At 40.7% G+C, this 18,187-nt stretch overlaps 1 protein-coding gene across 1 annotated transcript in view; it reads left to right on the top strand.

Moving 5' to 3' along the window:
* Positions 1 to 17,886, top strand: part of MED21 (mediator complex subunit 21) — a 42,133-nt gene extending 24,247 nt beyond the window's left edge. Inside the window, exon 5 of the mRNA XM_081483715.1 lies at positions 17,589 to 17,886. The gene's annotated coding sequence lies outside the window, so the exon portion shown is untranslated. The remainder of the gene's footprint in view (positions 1 to 17,588) is intronic.
* Positions 17,887 to 18,187: the final 301 nt, after the last annotated feature.

The following is an 18,187-nucleotide window of genomic DNA, read 5'->3' as shown; positions in this document are numbered from 1 at the left end:
AATTTCTTCCCATTTTTTCTCACTCATTGTAAATAGTCAGAGTACCTATTTATAGAAAAATCAACAACTAGAAAACAGAAGAAAGGTAGAGATGATTTGGGCTGTTTGCCTTTCCTAAACCATGTCATGCAGAATGTTTTCATTGTTCAGTCACTCAGTAGCGTCCAATTCTTTACAACACCATGGACTGCAGCACGCCAGGCTTCCCTGTCCTTACTATCTCCTGGAGCTTGCTCAAACTCATGTCCATTGAATTGATGATACCATCCAACCATCTCATTCTTTGTCATCCCCTTCTCCTCCTACCTTCAATCTTTCCCAGCATCAAGGTCTTTTCCAATGAGTTGGCTCTTCTCATCAGGTGGCCAAAGTATTGGAAAGTTAGGCAGAATACTGTAGTTCTAAAAGATCTTATGTTTGCTGGGAGGGAAAGACTATGTTTGTATCTTTCCGTGTCTAACCAGAACAGTGGAAACAACTCAGATTTCTCTAACCTTTAGCCTTTAATATAGAGATTGTCTGCAAAAGTGTTAGAAGGGCTGAAGGTGCAAAGAGGTGAAAGGATGCTCCCCAGATATCAGTAAGTCCAGGAAGCTGTCAACCTGTATGGCAGGAGGAGTGAAAGGGAAAAGGATGCTTCCTGAATCCCATGAGTGCTGTGCTATTGAGGCTTTGAGAGCATCACTGCCACACTGCTGCTGGAACCACAACAGCTGCTACTTCACATGAAGCCAGCAGTCCAAATGATGGTTCAGGATTCTGGAAACCAGCATTCTGGCTTTTGCTGATAGACTTGCTGCTGCTGCTGGAGCTGCTGTTTGTCCTCTGGCGCTGTTGCTATGACCATGCCACCGTTACAGCAACCTGTGTGGCCTGTGATGACCTGCCATGGCCAGCTGGGTGGCTGCCCAGCCAGAGCAGAAGGAGGAAAATCAGGGCTCCTTTGCTTCTCCTGCTTTCTAACCTCTTGCCAGGACTTTCTGTGCCAGAACCTAATCAGATCCAGCAGATGGGAGAGTCTGGGAGATGTGGTTTTCAGGCTTCCAGCCCGTGAGAGGCAGGAAGGAGAATAGTATGAAGTTGAAGGCCAACAGTCAAGTAACTCGAACAATACTCTAGTAAGAATGATAAAAATTGAGTTAAAATTAAATTCATTTAATTTTAATTAATTTTAAATTAAAATCCATTAATTTAAATTAACCTTTAAAAAATTTTTACTTTATGATTTCTCCAAACCTTTGATATGCTATTGTGTTTGAAATTTTTCAAAAGGGAGTTTGTAGTGCTTCTACACTTTGAGTTTGCAGTGCTTCTCAATTTTATATGGTAATTTTCTCCCCACCAAACACAGTTTTAACATTTCATAAGACCTCAGACTAGGATAAAAACAGGGCCAAACAAAAATGCTATTGTCGTTAGATTACAATGAGGACATAGGATAATAAATTATATAAAAGATGTTTTCCTCATGAATTATGAAAACTACAGAGGACAGATTAGAGTGGTAATGTAGGAATTCAAATATACCAACACCCTGAACACTAATTATGTTAAAGGAATGACACTGACAAATCCTTGCATTTCTTGGATATTTTTGTAATGGTTTCTTATTGTTTTGGTAGCCCAGTACATGAACATCTTCTTTGAGAGAATCACAAGGGGAGAAATAAAAAATGAAGAGCTCTGATTGATATGGAAACTGGAGGGAAGGACAGTCTTTCTAGTTGGTTAATAGTTGTTGTTAAGTTGCTCAGTCATGTCTGACTCTTTGCAAACCCATGGACTGTAGCACACCAGGCTTCCCTGTCCTTCACTATCTCCTGGAGCTTGCTTAGAGTCATGCCCGTTGTGTCGATGATCCCATCCAGCCATCTCATCCTTTATGGGCCCCCTTCTCCTCCTGCCCTCAATGGTTCCCAGCATCAGGGTTTTTTTTCCAGTGAGTCGGCTCTTTGCACCAGGTGGCCAGAGTACTGGAGCTTTAGCTTCAGCATCAGTTCTTCCAGTGTATATTCAGGACTGATTTCGTTTAGAATTGACTGGTTTGATCTCCTGGCTGTCCAAGTTAATAGCTAATTCTGATAATTCAGGACAGAGAAGCCTGGTGGGCTACAGTCCATGGGGTTGTAAATAGTCAGACATGACTGAACAAATTTTACTGTATCTACAGAGACACAGTGAGTTCAGAGGCATTAAGCTAAGTGTCCAGAGGGAGCAGATGCCAGCAGCACAGCTGTGACGCTCCAGCAGGGCCAGTGCCAATAGGGCACCCTACACAGATGGCTCTATTTGGCAGGGTCTTAGCTGCGCTTTGTCTATGTATGTTCCTGCCTGAGTCTGTTTATTTGGTCTTCTTGCCTATAGTGTAACTTTCAACCCCTCCAAACATTATTTTTCTCCTTAAGCAAATTAGATTTATTTTCTTTGTTTGCAAGAACTCTAACTGAAACATTCGTAGAAAGTAGAGAAAATCAAAGGGAAACTCAACATTCTAACTTTTTTTCCTACCAAAATAAGAAAGAAAAGACTGATTATATCAGGGAAATTACTATGAAATAAAATCTGCCTCCCAATGCAGGAGATGCAGGTTCGATCAGGAAGATCCCCTGAAGAAGGAAATGGCAGCCCACTCCAGTATTCTTGCCTGGGAAATCCCATGGACAGGGGAGCCTGGGGGGCTATAGTCCATGGGGTTGAGAAAGAGTCAGACATGCCTTAGTGACTAAGCAACAACAATTACATTCTAACGGAATGGATAGGCTTAGCAAAGCAGATTTACAAAAATTCAAAGAAATAGCGTATGTAATAGGGAAAAAAGGAGAACATTCTAAAATATTATCTGATTGCATAAATGTGAAAAATTCCAAAGGAAAACAAGTAGGAGAAACATAAGAAGACAGTAGGATGGCTGCAAGGATTAAAGTCCAGAATAAGTGTAAGTTTGTAAAAATTCTTAATAAAAATGGAAAGACTTTTAAGGTATTATCTGAACAAGAACAGAGAAGGGTAAGCAAGCATCTTGGGAAGGATGCTAGAAGGTTAACATTAGCCACTCAGTTGTGTCCAGCTCTTTGCTATCCCATGGACTGTAGCCCTCCAGGCTCCTCTGCCCATGGGATTTTTCAGGCAGGAATACTGGAGTGGGTTGCCATTCCCTTCTCCAGGGGATCTTTCTGACCCAGGGCTCGAACCTGGATCTCCTGCATTACAGGCAGATTCTTTTCCATCTGAGCCACCAGGGAAAGTTAGATCAAAGTTATATGAAGACAGGTTAGATGAAGGTTAAATGAACACAGAACGCATGGACTAGATGATCTCCATGATCCTGACCATTCATAGTACTTTATGATAATCAGCTTACTCATTTTCTATGTTTTCTCCAGGTTCTCTAGCAAAAAGGATTGCCTTCAGTTTGCAAACATCAGAACTATCTGCCTAAATATAGACAGTCTTGTTAAGACCGGTGCGGTAATGAGAGAACCCAGCCACATAGTAAAATGAAATCATAAATTTAAAAAGACTTTTATATGCTCATTGTAAGACTGTGATCAAGAACTGCCAACATCTCTGTCATGTGAAAAAAAAACCCTCCCTGAAGTAGGTTAGCACGAAGCGAAGAAGTGAAAAAAAAATTGGAGATGGGGACAAAGTGAGTCCTGGAAACTCAAGTTCATTAGATTATGACTGCATCCCAGGCTCTTCCAATCACATGAGCAGATAATTCCACTTTTTTTTTTTTTGCTTGTTTCAATTTTTTTCTTTTTAGTAACAAGGCCAAAATGATTATATATTCATAGGTGAGTATTCCGATGCTCAATCACTCATGTTATAAGCAGTAAGCAAGAGATGCAGGCTTCTGAGATCTTCGAGATCACAAACCCATTACTCTTTCCATTTTGCCTCTATTGATCAGTAGTTCTCAATCTATTCTTTGCTGAAAGGTACCAGGGTCCTGTAGGAGAATCTCTCTTGGAGAGTTTATTGTGTATGCTTAGTCATTCAGTCATGTCCGACTTATTACAGGCAGATTCTTTACCTTCTGAGCCACCAGGAGAATTTATTACCACACCTAATTATTTGCTCCTCTCCTGTGAGAAGAGCCTACAGCCTTGTAGTGCTTCCCCGTGGGAGACTATATTGATACATTTTCCACCTATATTTCCACCATGGCATATTCTTAGATTCAAGTCAATATTCAGATGCACAAAACTACCATCGATTACTTTGGCATCAGATTCAGCAGAAGAACATAGGACAGGAATCACAATTTGCCAGCAGGGAAGCGTTAAGTGTTCCTCTTCCATGGGACACCAAATCACACAGCTTCCTGGCGACAGCTCAAGTGCAAGATGTGACATACCTGGGACTGGTGCAGGACCCACTCACGCCCCAAAGGAGCCAATATCTCCTTTAAAACTTCAGAAGCATAGCTTCTAGCATCCCCACAAGGACATGCTCACTGAAAATTGTCACCACACTCAGGGGAGCTAAATCTACACAGCCTCCATCAGGGATCTATTATGCATTTATAGTTCCTCCCAGTTGTTGGTTGGTTGGTTTGGTCGCTAAGTCGTGTCTGACTCTTGCAACTCCATGGACTGGGATCCATGGAATTTCCCAGGTAAGCATACTGGAATGGGTTGCCATTTCCTTCTCCAGGGAATCTTCCTGACCCAGGAATTGAATTTGGATCTTTTGCATTGCAGGAGGATTCTTTACCAACTGAGCCACCAGGGAAGTCCAGTTACTCTCAGGACAGATGCAATTTCTAATCTGAGATCATATTTACTATGAGCACTGTTGTTGAAGAACACTGTTAACACATTACTCTCCTCTGGGTCTAGGGGAACAGAGTTAGTGCGTTAACTGAAGGTCAGATTCTTACACAGCAGGGAAAAGATTCTGTTAATCATTTATGCACCTGCCTTATTGATAATGGCTTTGACTACCTGACTAGCTTTGACTAACAGACACAGCAGCCATTGCCTGGTTCCATTCCTACCCTCTTCCCTCTGCCAAGAGACAAGGAGAGGGGCATCATCTTTGGCTCAAGCCCCAAAATGAAGGAGATAGTTGGAGCAGAACCATGGGACAGAGCTGCAGCAGATCCTTGGCCACTAGGAAACCTTCAAGATAGGTAAATGTTCTAAGCCAGGGGTCCCCAATGTCTGGGATCTAATGCCTGATGATCTGAGGTGGAGCTGATGTAATAATAACAGAAATAAAGTGCACAATAAACGTAATACACTTGAATCATCCAGAAACCATCCCTCCCCGACCTCCTCCCAGGTTGGTGGAAAATTATCTTCCATGAAACCGTTCCTGGTGCCAGAAAGGTTGGGGACTGCTGTTCTAAGCCATTGCTAATTGGAGAGTTGTTTGTTATTGTAGCATAACTTGTTTGTGATTAATACAACCTCTTTGGAAAGATGTAAGCTGGGTTTATCACTCCCCAACCAGGATTCTCTAAGGAGAGTCTGCCAACTAAGCCAGCTAGTTTTTTGATTCTGGCAGTAATCCCCAGCTCAAGAGGATGATGGAAAGTTTCCCCTTTTTGAGTAATGTGGCTGTTAGGGCAGTTCAAGTAATGTCTTAAGAAGACCACATATGCAAATTGTACCCTTTATTGTTCCACTGCATCCTCCTCTTTGCACCGGTCAGAGTCTAGTCAAGAGACAGGAACTGCACAGTTATTTGACAAAAAGAATTTAATGTAATGAACTGTCAATTAGGTATGAAATTGTCAAGTTGGTAACCATAAAGGTATAAAGAGAAATCGAATGTACTGCCCAAGTAGCAACTACAAGAAACTGTTAATTACCTTCAGGATCGAGAAAACGGTTGGCAAGAGATTGGAATGATTGTTAAAACGTAGAAACTTAGAGAAGGGGCCCTGAGGAGCTGAAATTCAGCCATCTGAGGAAGAGGGTGCTTCTCAGGCTGCGCTGGCGTCTCTGGGTCGGAGGAGGCGCCCGCCTGAGCTGGACCCAACTCTGAGGAAGGGTCGGCTGCCTAGTGTCCTTGAGGGCACGCGAGGCAACTTGTCCTGCAAGTGTCGAGAAAACTGCATACTGGATCTACCTGCTGCTACGGGGGGTAAGAGTTAATGGGGGTGCTGCTGGCAATAACCGTAGCCAGCTGAAGGGCCACAGGCAGGAACAAGTCCCTTCTTCCCCGTCCAGCCCTGCCGGCTCCCTCTAGCGCCCCCTATTGTCAGAGCCTAGCAAGGAGCCGCTGGCAAAGCAGAGATGCGGCCAACTCCTCTGTGTCCGTGCACGTGGACTCCTGGCAAGCGGGCCAGTGAGGGCAGAAGTCCAACCTCTGCTGTTCTTGCCAAGCCCTTGTGCGGAGCTCTGACAGCCTGGGGAAGAGTCCTTTTTTCCTAATTTGCACACAGGTGCCATGTAGACTAGTCCACACGCTGCTGACTGAAACCTCAGCAATCAAATCTTCCTTCCATCCTCTAATTGATTGTAAAAAGCATATATTTTTATTGTAACATTCCAGGCATACTTACATGACATAAGCATGCAATTTTTTGCAATCATATAGGTATATAACCCTCCCCCGTGTAATATGAAAAGATTTGTGAAGATTTGTTTGAATTCAGGTCCCCATTCTAACACTTTTTCTCAGGGTGGGTGTAGATTCAGTTCCTTCCCTTCTTTTAAACTGGACCTCCAGCTGTGCATCCACGGTGCACTTTCTTATTGTTCTCCAGTTGTCTTTACACTGGAATTGTGTAGTGAGCTACTTTGTTCTTGTCCTCTCTCTGTATATCTGTCTTTTTTAATTTATTTTTTAACTGTGCTGTGTGGCATGTGGGATATTAGTTCTCCAGTCAGGGGCTGAATCTGCACCCCTTGCTTTAGAAGTATGGCGTCTTAACCACTGGATCGCCAGGGAAGTTTCTTGTTTTTTTTTTAGCCAGCCTTATCTTATTCTACAAATGGCTTGACATTTTTAACGAACGATTTAAATGAAGGCTTAGAAGAAATTATTTTTAAGTATGTTGAGGACACAAAAGTAGGAGGCTTAGCTCAAATGACAGATTATAAAATCAGGATTCCTAGTGATTTCTATAGATGGAAATGTTGAGTTGATAGCAGACAGATACAATCTATGAGATAAAGAAAAAATCCAGTAGAATTTAAAATAAGGATAAGAGATAATTAGAGTAAAATAATGGAACCTGGTGGCAATATTGCTTATGTGGAAACATAAAGGAATAGTGCCATTTTTGTGAGAAGCAGATAACAGTGACCCAGTAAATGTTTATATAATTTACTATTTGACAAAAGATCATGGAAATGTATCATTGATTATAGCTGAGGGGAAACATTTGTTTGTTTGTTTGTTTCTTACTTAATTACCTCATGAAAATTCTGAAGAGATATAATGAATTATATGTATGTAGGTATACAACAAAATATTAATGGTGATTATCTCTGACTCAGGGCTGGTAAGTTTCAGTTTACTTTACTACTAAAATAGTAGTATTTTCCCTATTATACATGTATTTATTTTGAAATAAGAATAAACTTAAAAAAAAACAGCGAAGAACAGCCCAACGAAAAGTGACCAAATATATTTGGAGTTTTAGGAAAATTTTGATATAAGAAATATATATATATATTTTTTGTGGCCACGTGGCATGCAGGATCTTAGTTCCCTGATCAGAGATCGAACCTGTGCCCCCTGGAGTGGAAGCTTGGGGTTTTAACCACTGGACAGTCAGGGAAGTCCCAGCGATGTCTTCTTTACAATGATTCAAAATAAATAATAAAGCAACAATTGGAAATAAAAGTTATTAATGTGGCTCCATTCAATAAAACCTAAGTGAAGAGTAATTTTATCTAGAGTTACAGATTTCCAAAGGGAGCAAAAAGGAATATATTTTGAATATATAAAAGCAATATCTGTGGAAAAGTTTTTGCAAATAAGAACCCATGTCTTTCTTTATACTGTAAGATCTGGAATAGAAATACTCATTGAACCTTTCAGTAGTTAGAGAAATTAGATTATAAGAGAAGAGTCTTTGACTTAATTTTTCTTAAAACCTCTTTGTAGTTTTCTGGGTGTTTTCTACTGATTCTTGGTTAGTAGATTTTCTAAGTAAGATTTTTGATATCTTTTAAACTTTTTATTCAGTACTTCTAAATAAGAAAAAAAAAATTCCTTCCCCACTGTCTTACAGTTCTGGGGAAAAAAATACTATAAGATTTCTACTGTGGGTGAGGAAAGTTTTTATTCACTCTGAAAGACTGGGTCATCTTCTTTTCAGAACTTTTTCTTTTCTAAATCAGAAAACAAATTCAAGAGAAACAAAGGTAGCAAGTTTTCAACAATCCAGTGGGGAATTCCTCTTAGAGACAAAAATGAGTAAACTAGCTAGAGAGAAGGGTTGCATGGAGTTCAGTTCAGTTCAGTCGCTCAGTCGTGTCCAACTCTTTGCGACCCCATGAATTTCAGCACGCCAGGCCTCTCTGTCCATCACCAACTCCCGGAGTCTACCCAAACACATGTCCATCGAGTCAGTGATGCCATCCAACCATCTCATCCTCTGTCGTCCCCTTCTCCTCCTGCCCTCAATCCTACCCAGCATCAGGGTCTTTTCCAATGAGTCAACTCTTCCCATAAGGTGGCCAAAATATTGGAGTTTCAGCTTCAATATCAGTCCTTCCAATCCTTCCAGGATTGATCTCCTTTAGGATGGATTGATTGGATCTCCTTGCAGTCCAAGGGACTCTCAAGAGTCTTCTCCAACACCACAGTTCAAAAGCATCAATTCTTCAGCGCTCAGCTTTCTTCACCGTCCAACTCTCACATCCGTACATGACCACTGGAAAAACCATAGCCTTGACTAGATGGGCTTTTGTTGGCAAAGTAATGCCTCTGCTTTTAAATATGCTCTCTAGGTTGGCCATAACCTTCCTTCCAAGGAGTAAGCGTCTTTTAATTTCATGGCTGCAATCACCATCAGCAGTGATTTTGGAGCCCAAAAAAATAAAGTCTGACACTGTTTCCACTGTTTCCCCATCTATTTCCCATGAAGTGATGGGACCAGATGCCATGATCTTAGTTTTCTGAACGTTGAGCTTTAAGCCAACTTTTTCACTCTCTTCCTTCACTTTCATCAAGAGGCTCTTTAGCAAGGTTGAAATAAATATTGGAGGAAAGAAGTATGTAAATTAGTGGGTTAATTGTTGATTTAATAAGTGACAGAAATTGGCTTCTCAGTTTTGTAGAACAAAAATCAACTGACTTCCCTCAAATTTAAATGTATTGATTTATTAGTTCCCCAATGTACTGATTCATTGTGGCTCTTAGGTTTATGGTTCTTAGTATGAGATAGAAGATAATCCCCAGTGTAGTTTAAAAAGAAAAAAAAAGGAAAAAGAGGAGTTGGCAGTTTCGCAAGGATTTTACTTAATCTGTTGAACACTTTAAAGGGTGATTAAAGGAAGAACCACAAGGGTCATAGATGAGCCTGGAAAAATATTACAACTGAGCTTGAGGAGAAACAAAGTCACACTTGAAGAAAGGCAAAACCAGAAGTGACACATGTAATCTCTTAAATGCTAAGATGGCACATTTACACATTTAAAAAATTGAAGTATCGTTGATTTGGGCTTCCTTGGTCACTCAGTGGTAAAGAAACTGCCTGCCACTGCCAAAGATGCAGAAGATGAGAGTTAGATCCCTGGGTCAGGAAGATTCCCTGCAGGAGGAAATGGCAACCCACTCCAGTATTCTTGCCCAGGAAATCCCATGGACATAGGAACCTTGCAGGCTACAGTCCACGGGGCTGCAAAGGGTCAGACATGACTGTTCACGGATGTGTGCACACACACATATACAGTTGATTTACAATGTTATGTTAATTTTTGCTTTTTTTGTTTTTTTACAGCAAAGTGATTCAGTTATAAATATATATGTGCACATTCTTTTTTTTAAATATTCTTTTCCATTATGGTTTATTACAGGATATTGAAGATAATTCCCTGTGTTATACAGTGGGACCTTGTTGTTTATCCATGCTCTATATATTAATAATAGCTTACACTGTTAATCTCAACCTCCCACTCCATTCCTCCCCCAAACCACTCCCCCTTGGCAACCACCAGTCTGTTCTCTATGTCCGTGATTCTGTTTCTTAGATAGGTTCATTTGTGTCATATTTTAGATTCCACATATACATGATATAATACTGTATTTGGCTTTCTCTTTCTGACTTCACTTAGTATGATAATCTCTAGTTGCATTATTTCATTATTTTTAATGACTGAGTTGTATTCCACTATGGGGCTTCCCAGGTGGCACTAGTGGTAAAAAACCCGCCTGCCAATGTACGTAGACATAATAAACACAGATTCGATCCCTGGATCAGGAAGATTCCCTGGAGGAGGGCACGGCAACCCACTCCAGTATTCTTGCCTAGAGAATCCCATGGACAAAGAAGCCTGGCAGGCTGCAGTCCACAGAGTTGCACAGAGTTGGACACGACTGAAGCGACTTAGCACACACCTATGCAGTGTTCCATTGTATATACGTACTACATCTTTATCCATTCGTCTGCTGACAGACATTTAGCTTGTTTCTATATCTTGGCTATTGTGAATAGTGCTACTATGAACATAGAGGTGCGTGTATCTATTTGAATTATAGTTTTGTCTGGTTATATGCCCAGGAGTGGGATTGCTGGATCATATGGTAATTTTATTTTCCATTTTCTGAGCTACCTCCATACTATTTTCCATTGTGCCTGCACCAACTTATATTCCCACCAATAGGGTAGGAAGTTTCCCTTTTTCCCACACCCTCTCCAGCATTTGTTATTTGTAGACTTTTGAATCATGGCCATTCTGACCAATGTGAGGTGATACCTCATTGTAGTTTTGCTATGCATTTCTCTAGTAATTAGTGATGTTAAGCAACTTTTCATGTGTCTATTGGCCATCTGTATTTCTTCTTTGGAGAAATGTCTATTTAGGTCTTCTGCTCACTTTCTGATTGGGTTTTTTGTTGTTGTTTTTGAGTTGCATGAGCTGTTTGTATATTCTGGAAATTAAGCCCTTGTTGTTGGCATCACTTGCAAATATTTTCTCCCATTCTGTAGGTAATCTTTTTGCTTTGTTTATTGTTTCCTTTGTGGTGCAAAAACTTGTAAGTTTGATTATATCCCATTTGTTTATTATTGTTTTATTTCTATTGCCTTGGGAAATTGACCTAAGAAAACACTAGTACAATTTATATCAGAGAATGTTTTGCCTATGATTTCTTCCAGGAGTTTTATGATGTCATGTATTATGTTTAGGTCTTTAGGCCATTTTAATTTTTGTGTATGGTGTAAGGGTGTGTTCTAACTTCATTGATTTACATGCCACTGTCCAACTTTCCCAAAACCACTTGCTGAGGAGACTGTCTTTTCTCCATTGTGTATTCTTGCCTCCTTTGTCAAAGATTAATTGGCTGTATGTGTGTGGGCTTATTTCTGGGCTCTCTATACTGTTCCATAAGATACTATATTTAATTTTTCTCTCTGATTTTTGGAAAATGTATTCAATTAAGTAATCATCTATCTTGTCTCATAATTAGTACCTTAAAACTTTTTATTTCTGTTATTTTGTAAATTGAAGTAATTAAAATTATTTTATTCACAGAAAATCTGCTTCAGTTCTCAAATTTAGTGTAATAAGTTGTTTTAAAAGTTTGATTATAAAAAATAAACCAACATTAAACATTAATTATCCACAACTAATATAGGTATTCATGGGTTTCCTTGGTGGTTCATATGGTGGAGAATCGCCTGTAATGTGGGAAACCTGGGTTCGATCCCTGGGTTGGGAAGATCCCCTGGCGGAGGGCATGGCAATCCACTCCAGTATTCTTGCCTGGAGAATCCCCATAGACAGAGGAGCCTGCTGAGCTACAGTCCATGGGGTGGCAAAGAATCAGACACGACTGAGCGACTAAGCCCATGTACAATGTAAGAAGAAAGTGAGAACAAATGACTAAAATATCCAAGTTAATAAGTGCAGGATTGTTTAAAATACCTTTTAGTGTCTTAAGTTATTTAAAGGCAATGGGATTTAAGACATCATACTAAATTTGAGGTTTATGGAAGTTGTGATTTTATCTAATTAGACGAATTCAATGCATTTCACCATTTATTTTTAGAGATTCCCATGGAGAGAAAATAAATTTCCACAATTAATCTATATTCTTATGATTAATTTTTAGTTTTTTTGGAGAAGGGAATGGCAACCCACTTCAGTATTCTTGCCTGGAGAATTCCATGGGCAGAGGAGCCTGGTGGGCTACAGTCTATAGAGTTGCAAAGAGTCGGACGTGACTGAGCGACTCACACACACACATTTTATTCCAAAGTAATTAATAGCCTTGAAGATAATTTAGAAGATCCAGACTTTGACAAAAAAAGAGAAAATAGAAGCCATTCATCATTTCATCACCTAAAAATAACCACTATGAACATTTTGGTGTCTATCTGTTTAGGCTTTTTTTTAGCCTTGTTATTTGGTACCTATTGTTTCAATAAAAAAATAGAATCAGGACTTCCCTGGTGGTACAGTGAATAAGAATCAGCCTGCCAATGCAGGGGACAGAAGTTCAGTTTCTGGTCTGGGAAAATTCCACATGCCATGGGACAATTAAGCCTGTGTGGCACCCCGCTCCAGTACTCTTGCCTAGAAAATCCCATGGATGGAGGAGCCTGGTAGGCTGCAGTCCGTGGGGTCACTGAGAGTCAGACATGACTGAGCGACTTCACTTTCGCTTTTCACTTTCACACATTGGAGAAGGAAATGGCAACCCACTCCAGTGTTCTCGCCTAGAGAATCCCAGGGACGGAGGAGCCTGGTGGGCTGCCGTCTGTGGGGTCGCACAGAGTCGGACACAACTGAAGTGACTTAGCAGCAGCCACAACTACTGAGCCCATGTGCCACAACTACTGAAGCCCGCTCACCCTAGAGCCTGTGCTCTGCAAGAAGAGAAGCCACTGAGAGTAGAAACCCACATGCCACAATGAAGTGTAGACCCTGCTCACAGCAACGAAGACCCAGTGCAACCAAAAATAAAAAGATAATAAATAAATAATGAAAAAAATAGAATCATATACATACTATTTTCATGTAACCTGCTTTTTTTCACTTAAACATATTGAACATAAATTTGTACTTCATTTTACAAATTATGTATTCTCTTGATATCTTCATTTATTGTTGGACATCTAGTTTGTTTATAACCAGTGATAAGGATACTTATTAGATTTGTTTATAATATAATAGACATTAAAAATTACTAACAATTTCTTCCAGTGGATTTATGGGATAAAAATACTTTTTTATGTTGTGGATGATTAATGTTTAATGTTGGTTTATTTTGTATAATCAAAAGATTTTAGAGAGAAAAAGTCAGGTTTAGACGTTGTTAGATAAAATTCTATTTAACAACATTCATATAGTTCTTACTCCCTACTATTCTGAATACTTTAAGTAGATAAAATCATTGACTCCTCCTCATAATGCTTTGAGGTACATAATATAGCTATCCCCATTTTATAAATCAGAGAAGGCAATGGCACCCCACTCCAGTACTCTTGCCTGGAGAATCCCAGGGACGGCGGAGCCTGGTGGGCTGCCGTCTATGGGGTCGCACAGAGTCGGACACGACTGAAACGACTTAGCAGCAGCAGCAGCAGTATTTTATAAATGGGAAAAAGAGGCACAGAGAACTTAGTCAACTTCCCCAGTGTTACACAGGTAGTAAGTGGTAGAGCTAGTGTAGCATTAGGATTCATGCTCTTAGCCATTCCCTTACAAGGATTAGCCCTGCTGTCATTTTCCTGGGTTATCTGAGAAATGGGATTTAAGGTGTTAATTGAACAGCATAGGGGTATCCAAGAAAGAGAATTTGGTGAGCACTGAGAAAATTCTGGGAATGGAGTGAGTCTTAGCCAATCTTTTTGAAAAGAAAGGAATCTAGAACTTCTTAGATCAGGAATAGAATGCCAGCCATCAATTATTCTGTTAAGACCAAAAATGGCAAACCTTACCTGAAGAAATCTGTATCGTCCTCTCTTCAAATTTTTGTGAGTTTTAAAATGTAGCTTCCCAAAACACAATTATTATGCAGAATGTAATTTTTTTCCTCCTCCCTTTTACCATTTTTCTGTGAAGTAAATAGAGTTAATAAAATTTACTTAAGGAGAAAAGATTTTTAAGCTGCATTTACAGATATGGGCGCTCTTAAAATGCTCCAGTATGTTGCTCTCTCGTGTTTAATATAATTATTAATTCTAGGAAATTCTGTTCTCATAGAGAAATGACAACATAATACTGCTTGTTTATCATCCAAGTTACTGAATATAAAGATTAATTGGAAAGAAGACTATTCTAAAAGCAACCTTTAAACAGGCAACTAAAACAAGCAAAAGACAAGGCTTACTGTGACAGTAAAACATCTTGGGAGTGACTAAAGAAATGCTCCAAGAACAGAACTCTTCAGAAGTCTCTGGGACAGTGTGGAAGGCAAATTTAGCAAGAGAGATTAACTGTTCTGAGGAAGAACAAAGGCCCTTCTGATCCTCAATGAGGTTGCCCTTCTATGGGGAAGTTTGCAAAGCTCCTTCTTGTTTTTACTGTCACAGGGCCTGGAGTCCTCAGTGATGTTTAAAACTGTTGGTGCAACATGTAAAATTTAATTCTGACAAGTGAATCAGCCCAGTCAGTGTTGAGGTAGGAGAAACAGAGGAATTCAACCAGGCAATGGAACAAAAGAGAGGGAGCACACACAGAATAAATGAGTAATAAGAGTAAGACTTATCACAATCTATCACATTGCATCTCACCACATCATACCGTATTTTAAAGCTAGTTCAGACCACTTACACTAAATCAGAGGTAACTATAGGAAAATTAAATTTGCTGAACTCAAAACATTCTTTTGCTGGACTCCAAAGTTGATCAGTTGTGTCTGACTCTTTGCACCTCCATGAACTATAGGTCACCTGACTCCTCTGCCCATGGGATTCTCTAGGCAAGAACATTGGAATGGGTAGCTATTCCCTTCTCCAGGGGATTTTCCTGACCCAGGCTTTGAACCTGGGTCTCCTGCATTGCAGGCAGATTCTTTATCATCTAAGCCACCAGGGAGGTTTGATTCTCCACTGCACAATTGCAAAGGGGTAGAGTCTAGATAGGACCAGAGAAGGTTCTATCAGAAACTTATCTCTCAAGATAGTTTTTTCCCTCACCCGTCACACAGTTCAGTAAGCTTAATGGAAGAAATCAGACTCTTCCTACATAGTCTAAAAGTGACAACAAAGGTCAGCTGGATAACTTTAAATGAATCAGACTTAAACTTGATCAATTCAGTTCAGTTCATTCAGTTCATTCGCTCAGTTGTGTCTGATTCTTTGTGACCCCATGGACTTCTGCATGCCAGGCTTCTCTGTCCATCACCAACTCCAGGAGCTTGCTCAAACTCATGTCCATCAAGTCAGTGATGCCATCCCACCATCTCATCCTTTGTCGTTCCCTTCTCCTCCTTCCTTCAATCTTTCCCAGCATCAGGGTCCTTTCCAATGAGTCAGTTCTTCAGTCTTCTCCAACACCACAGTTCAAAAGCATCAATTCTTTGGCACTCAGCTTTCTTTATGATCCAACTCTCACATCCATACATGACTACTGGAAAAACCATGGCTTTGACTAGATGGATCTTTGTCAGCAAAGTAATGTCTCTGCTTTTTAATATGCTGTCTAGGTTTGTCATAGCTTTTCTTCCAAGGAGCAAGCATCTTTTAATTTCATGGCGTCTTTTTAAACTTGATCAGTGTAACATAAATGGGCCAAGAGATATAGTTTGATTACATAGTAAACAAGACAAAGAGCTGAACTTGGAGATTCTGTGGGACTGTTGTTGCTTAGTTACCTTATTGAGGATTCTCTCTCTAAATTCTAGTCAGTTAAAGCAAGTTATTCTGAACATTGACCTAGATTTATTCCAGAAGTGGCCTCGAAACTACAGAAAACTCTGAGAACTGGCAAGCTGAAATCAAGATATGGAAAGATACTCAAGAAAGAGCTCCAAGCAAATATTTTCAAAGATGCTGTTACTTTTTTTTTTCAAAAAGTAAAATTATCCTTTCTCTCAATTACCCAATCATTCAGCTATTATTTATTGTGTTACTAAGTCCCAGGAGCATCCAGGCATGAGTGAGGCAGATCCCCACTTCATGGTCCTTAGAGTCCATTGGGGGAAGCTGATTCTGTCAGAGACATGCCATTTCTCTGTGACCATTTTTGTCATGTAGGGCTTCAGTGCTGACTTCTACTTTTAACTAGCATGCATGCATGCTAAGTCGCTTCAGTCATGTCTGACTCTTTGTGACCCTATGGACTATAGCTCCCCAGGCTCCTCTGTCCGTGGGATTTTCCAGGAGAGAACACTGGAGTAGGTTGCCATTTCCTCCTGCAGGGGATCTTCCTAACCCAAGGATCCAACCTGCATCTCCTGAGTCTCCTGCATCAGCAGGTAGGTTCTTTACCACTAGCACCACATTTTTAACTTAGGCTTTCAGTAACTGATGGACTTGGAGACAGCAGAATACAGCAGCAACTACCATTTATTACTACTTACTATTAATAGATGCCTTACATCTGTAATATCATTTAAATCCTGACAATAGACAGGCCTGAAGTAGCCCATAGAGGCCCTTGCGCAAATAGAAATGGGTACCTCTGCTTGGTAGATGCTGCCCAGGGATTTGAGCCCAACGGGAATGTCAGCCTCTTCTCACCTCCTCTACTCAGTACATTTGTACAGTTCACAGGCTGCACAATGGTACTTGACAGGCCTCTCAAGAGCCTAGTTAAAGTATCATCCACCTTGTTTCAAAAAGAAGGACACTGAGGTCAGGAGAGATTAAATAGCTTTTCTGGGGGTTGGGGTCATCTTTCACAAAGTTTCTTTGGCTTCTGCGCCTGCTCAAGCACAGTCTCCAGGGTACTGCTTCTCACTTACAATAGTGCGTTGCTGCTAGGCCTGTCTAACTTGTGACCTGGGAATCCGAGAGCATCCAGCTCATGATGAGCAATTCTGGACGCAGAGTCACTTGATGTTCCATGGTAGGGGGTAGACTACATCAGGGCCCAGTAGCCTGCCAGGGGCTGCATGTCTAAAAAATTTTAGGTATAGTTCCTTTACAATGTTGTGTTAGTTTCTGCTCTACAAAGACATGAATCAGCTATATGTTTACATGTATCTCCTTCCTCTTGGATTTCCTCCCCATCTCCCCCCCATCCCACCCCTCTAGGTCATCACCGAGCATCGACTGAGCTCCTTGTGCTTCTTCCCACTAGCTATCTGTTTTACACATTGCAGTGTACAGTGCACAAAGTCAGTCCTAATTTCCCAATTCATCCACCACCCATCCCCTTCACCGTGTCCACACATGCATTGCCTATGCTTGTATCTCTATTTCTGCCCTGCAAATAAGTTCATCTGTACCATTTTTCTAGATTTCACATATGGGCATTAATATACGGTATTTGTTTTTCTCTTCCTAGTCTCTGCAGCAAGTGGCATGGCATCTCTTTGAGAACCCTAGAGGTCTGCATTGTGATCCTCCTACTGGGACTTGCCCAAGAACTCACATGGCATCTTTTCTTCAACTGGTACTTCTGCTACCATGGGATCTGCTGGGATGTATGACCCAACATGCAAGGCTGCTTTTACTGAAAACTGAACATGCTACAAACTCTTCTCTTGCCCTGGGCAAGCAGCCTTCCAAGTCACCCTATAAATGAACCGAAAGAGTGTACCTCAGTGTGGAATAGTCTGCAAACAAATGATAAATATGCCTGACAAGTGGTGTGCTTCTTTCTCACAAGCTGAAAGTGAAAGATGCAGTAACCTACCTTATATCTGGGCTTCCTTTGTGGCTCAGATGGTAAAGAATCTGCCTGCAATGTGGGAGACCTGGGTTTGATCCCTAGTTGGGAAGACCCCCTGGAGAAGGGAATGGCTACTCACTCCAGTATTCTTGCCTGGAGAATCCCATGGACAAAGGAGCCTGGTGGGCTACAGTCTATGGGATCACAAAGAGTTGGCCATGACTGAGTGACTAACACTTTTCACCTTGTATGTGGGAGGGGATAACTCTCCA

This window comes from Giraffa tippelskirchi, chromosome 4 (assembly GCF_054371585.1).
Source record: "Giraffa tippelskirchi isolate mGirTip1 chromosome 4, T2T-mGirTip1v1.2.pri, whole genome shotgun sequence".
Taxonomy (NCBI): Eukaryota; Metazoa; Chordata; class Mammalia; order Artiodactyla; family Giraffidae; genus Giraffa; species Giraffa tippelskirchi.
Note: the sequence above shows the minus strand (reverse complement) of the source record. Positions and strands in the feature narration are given on the sequence as shown.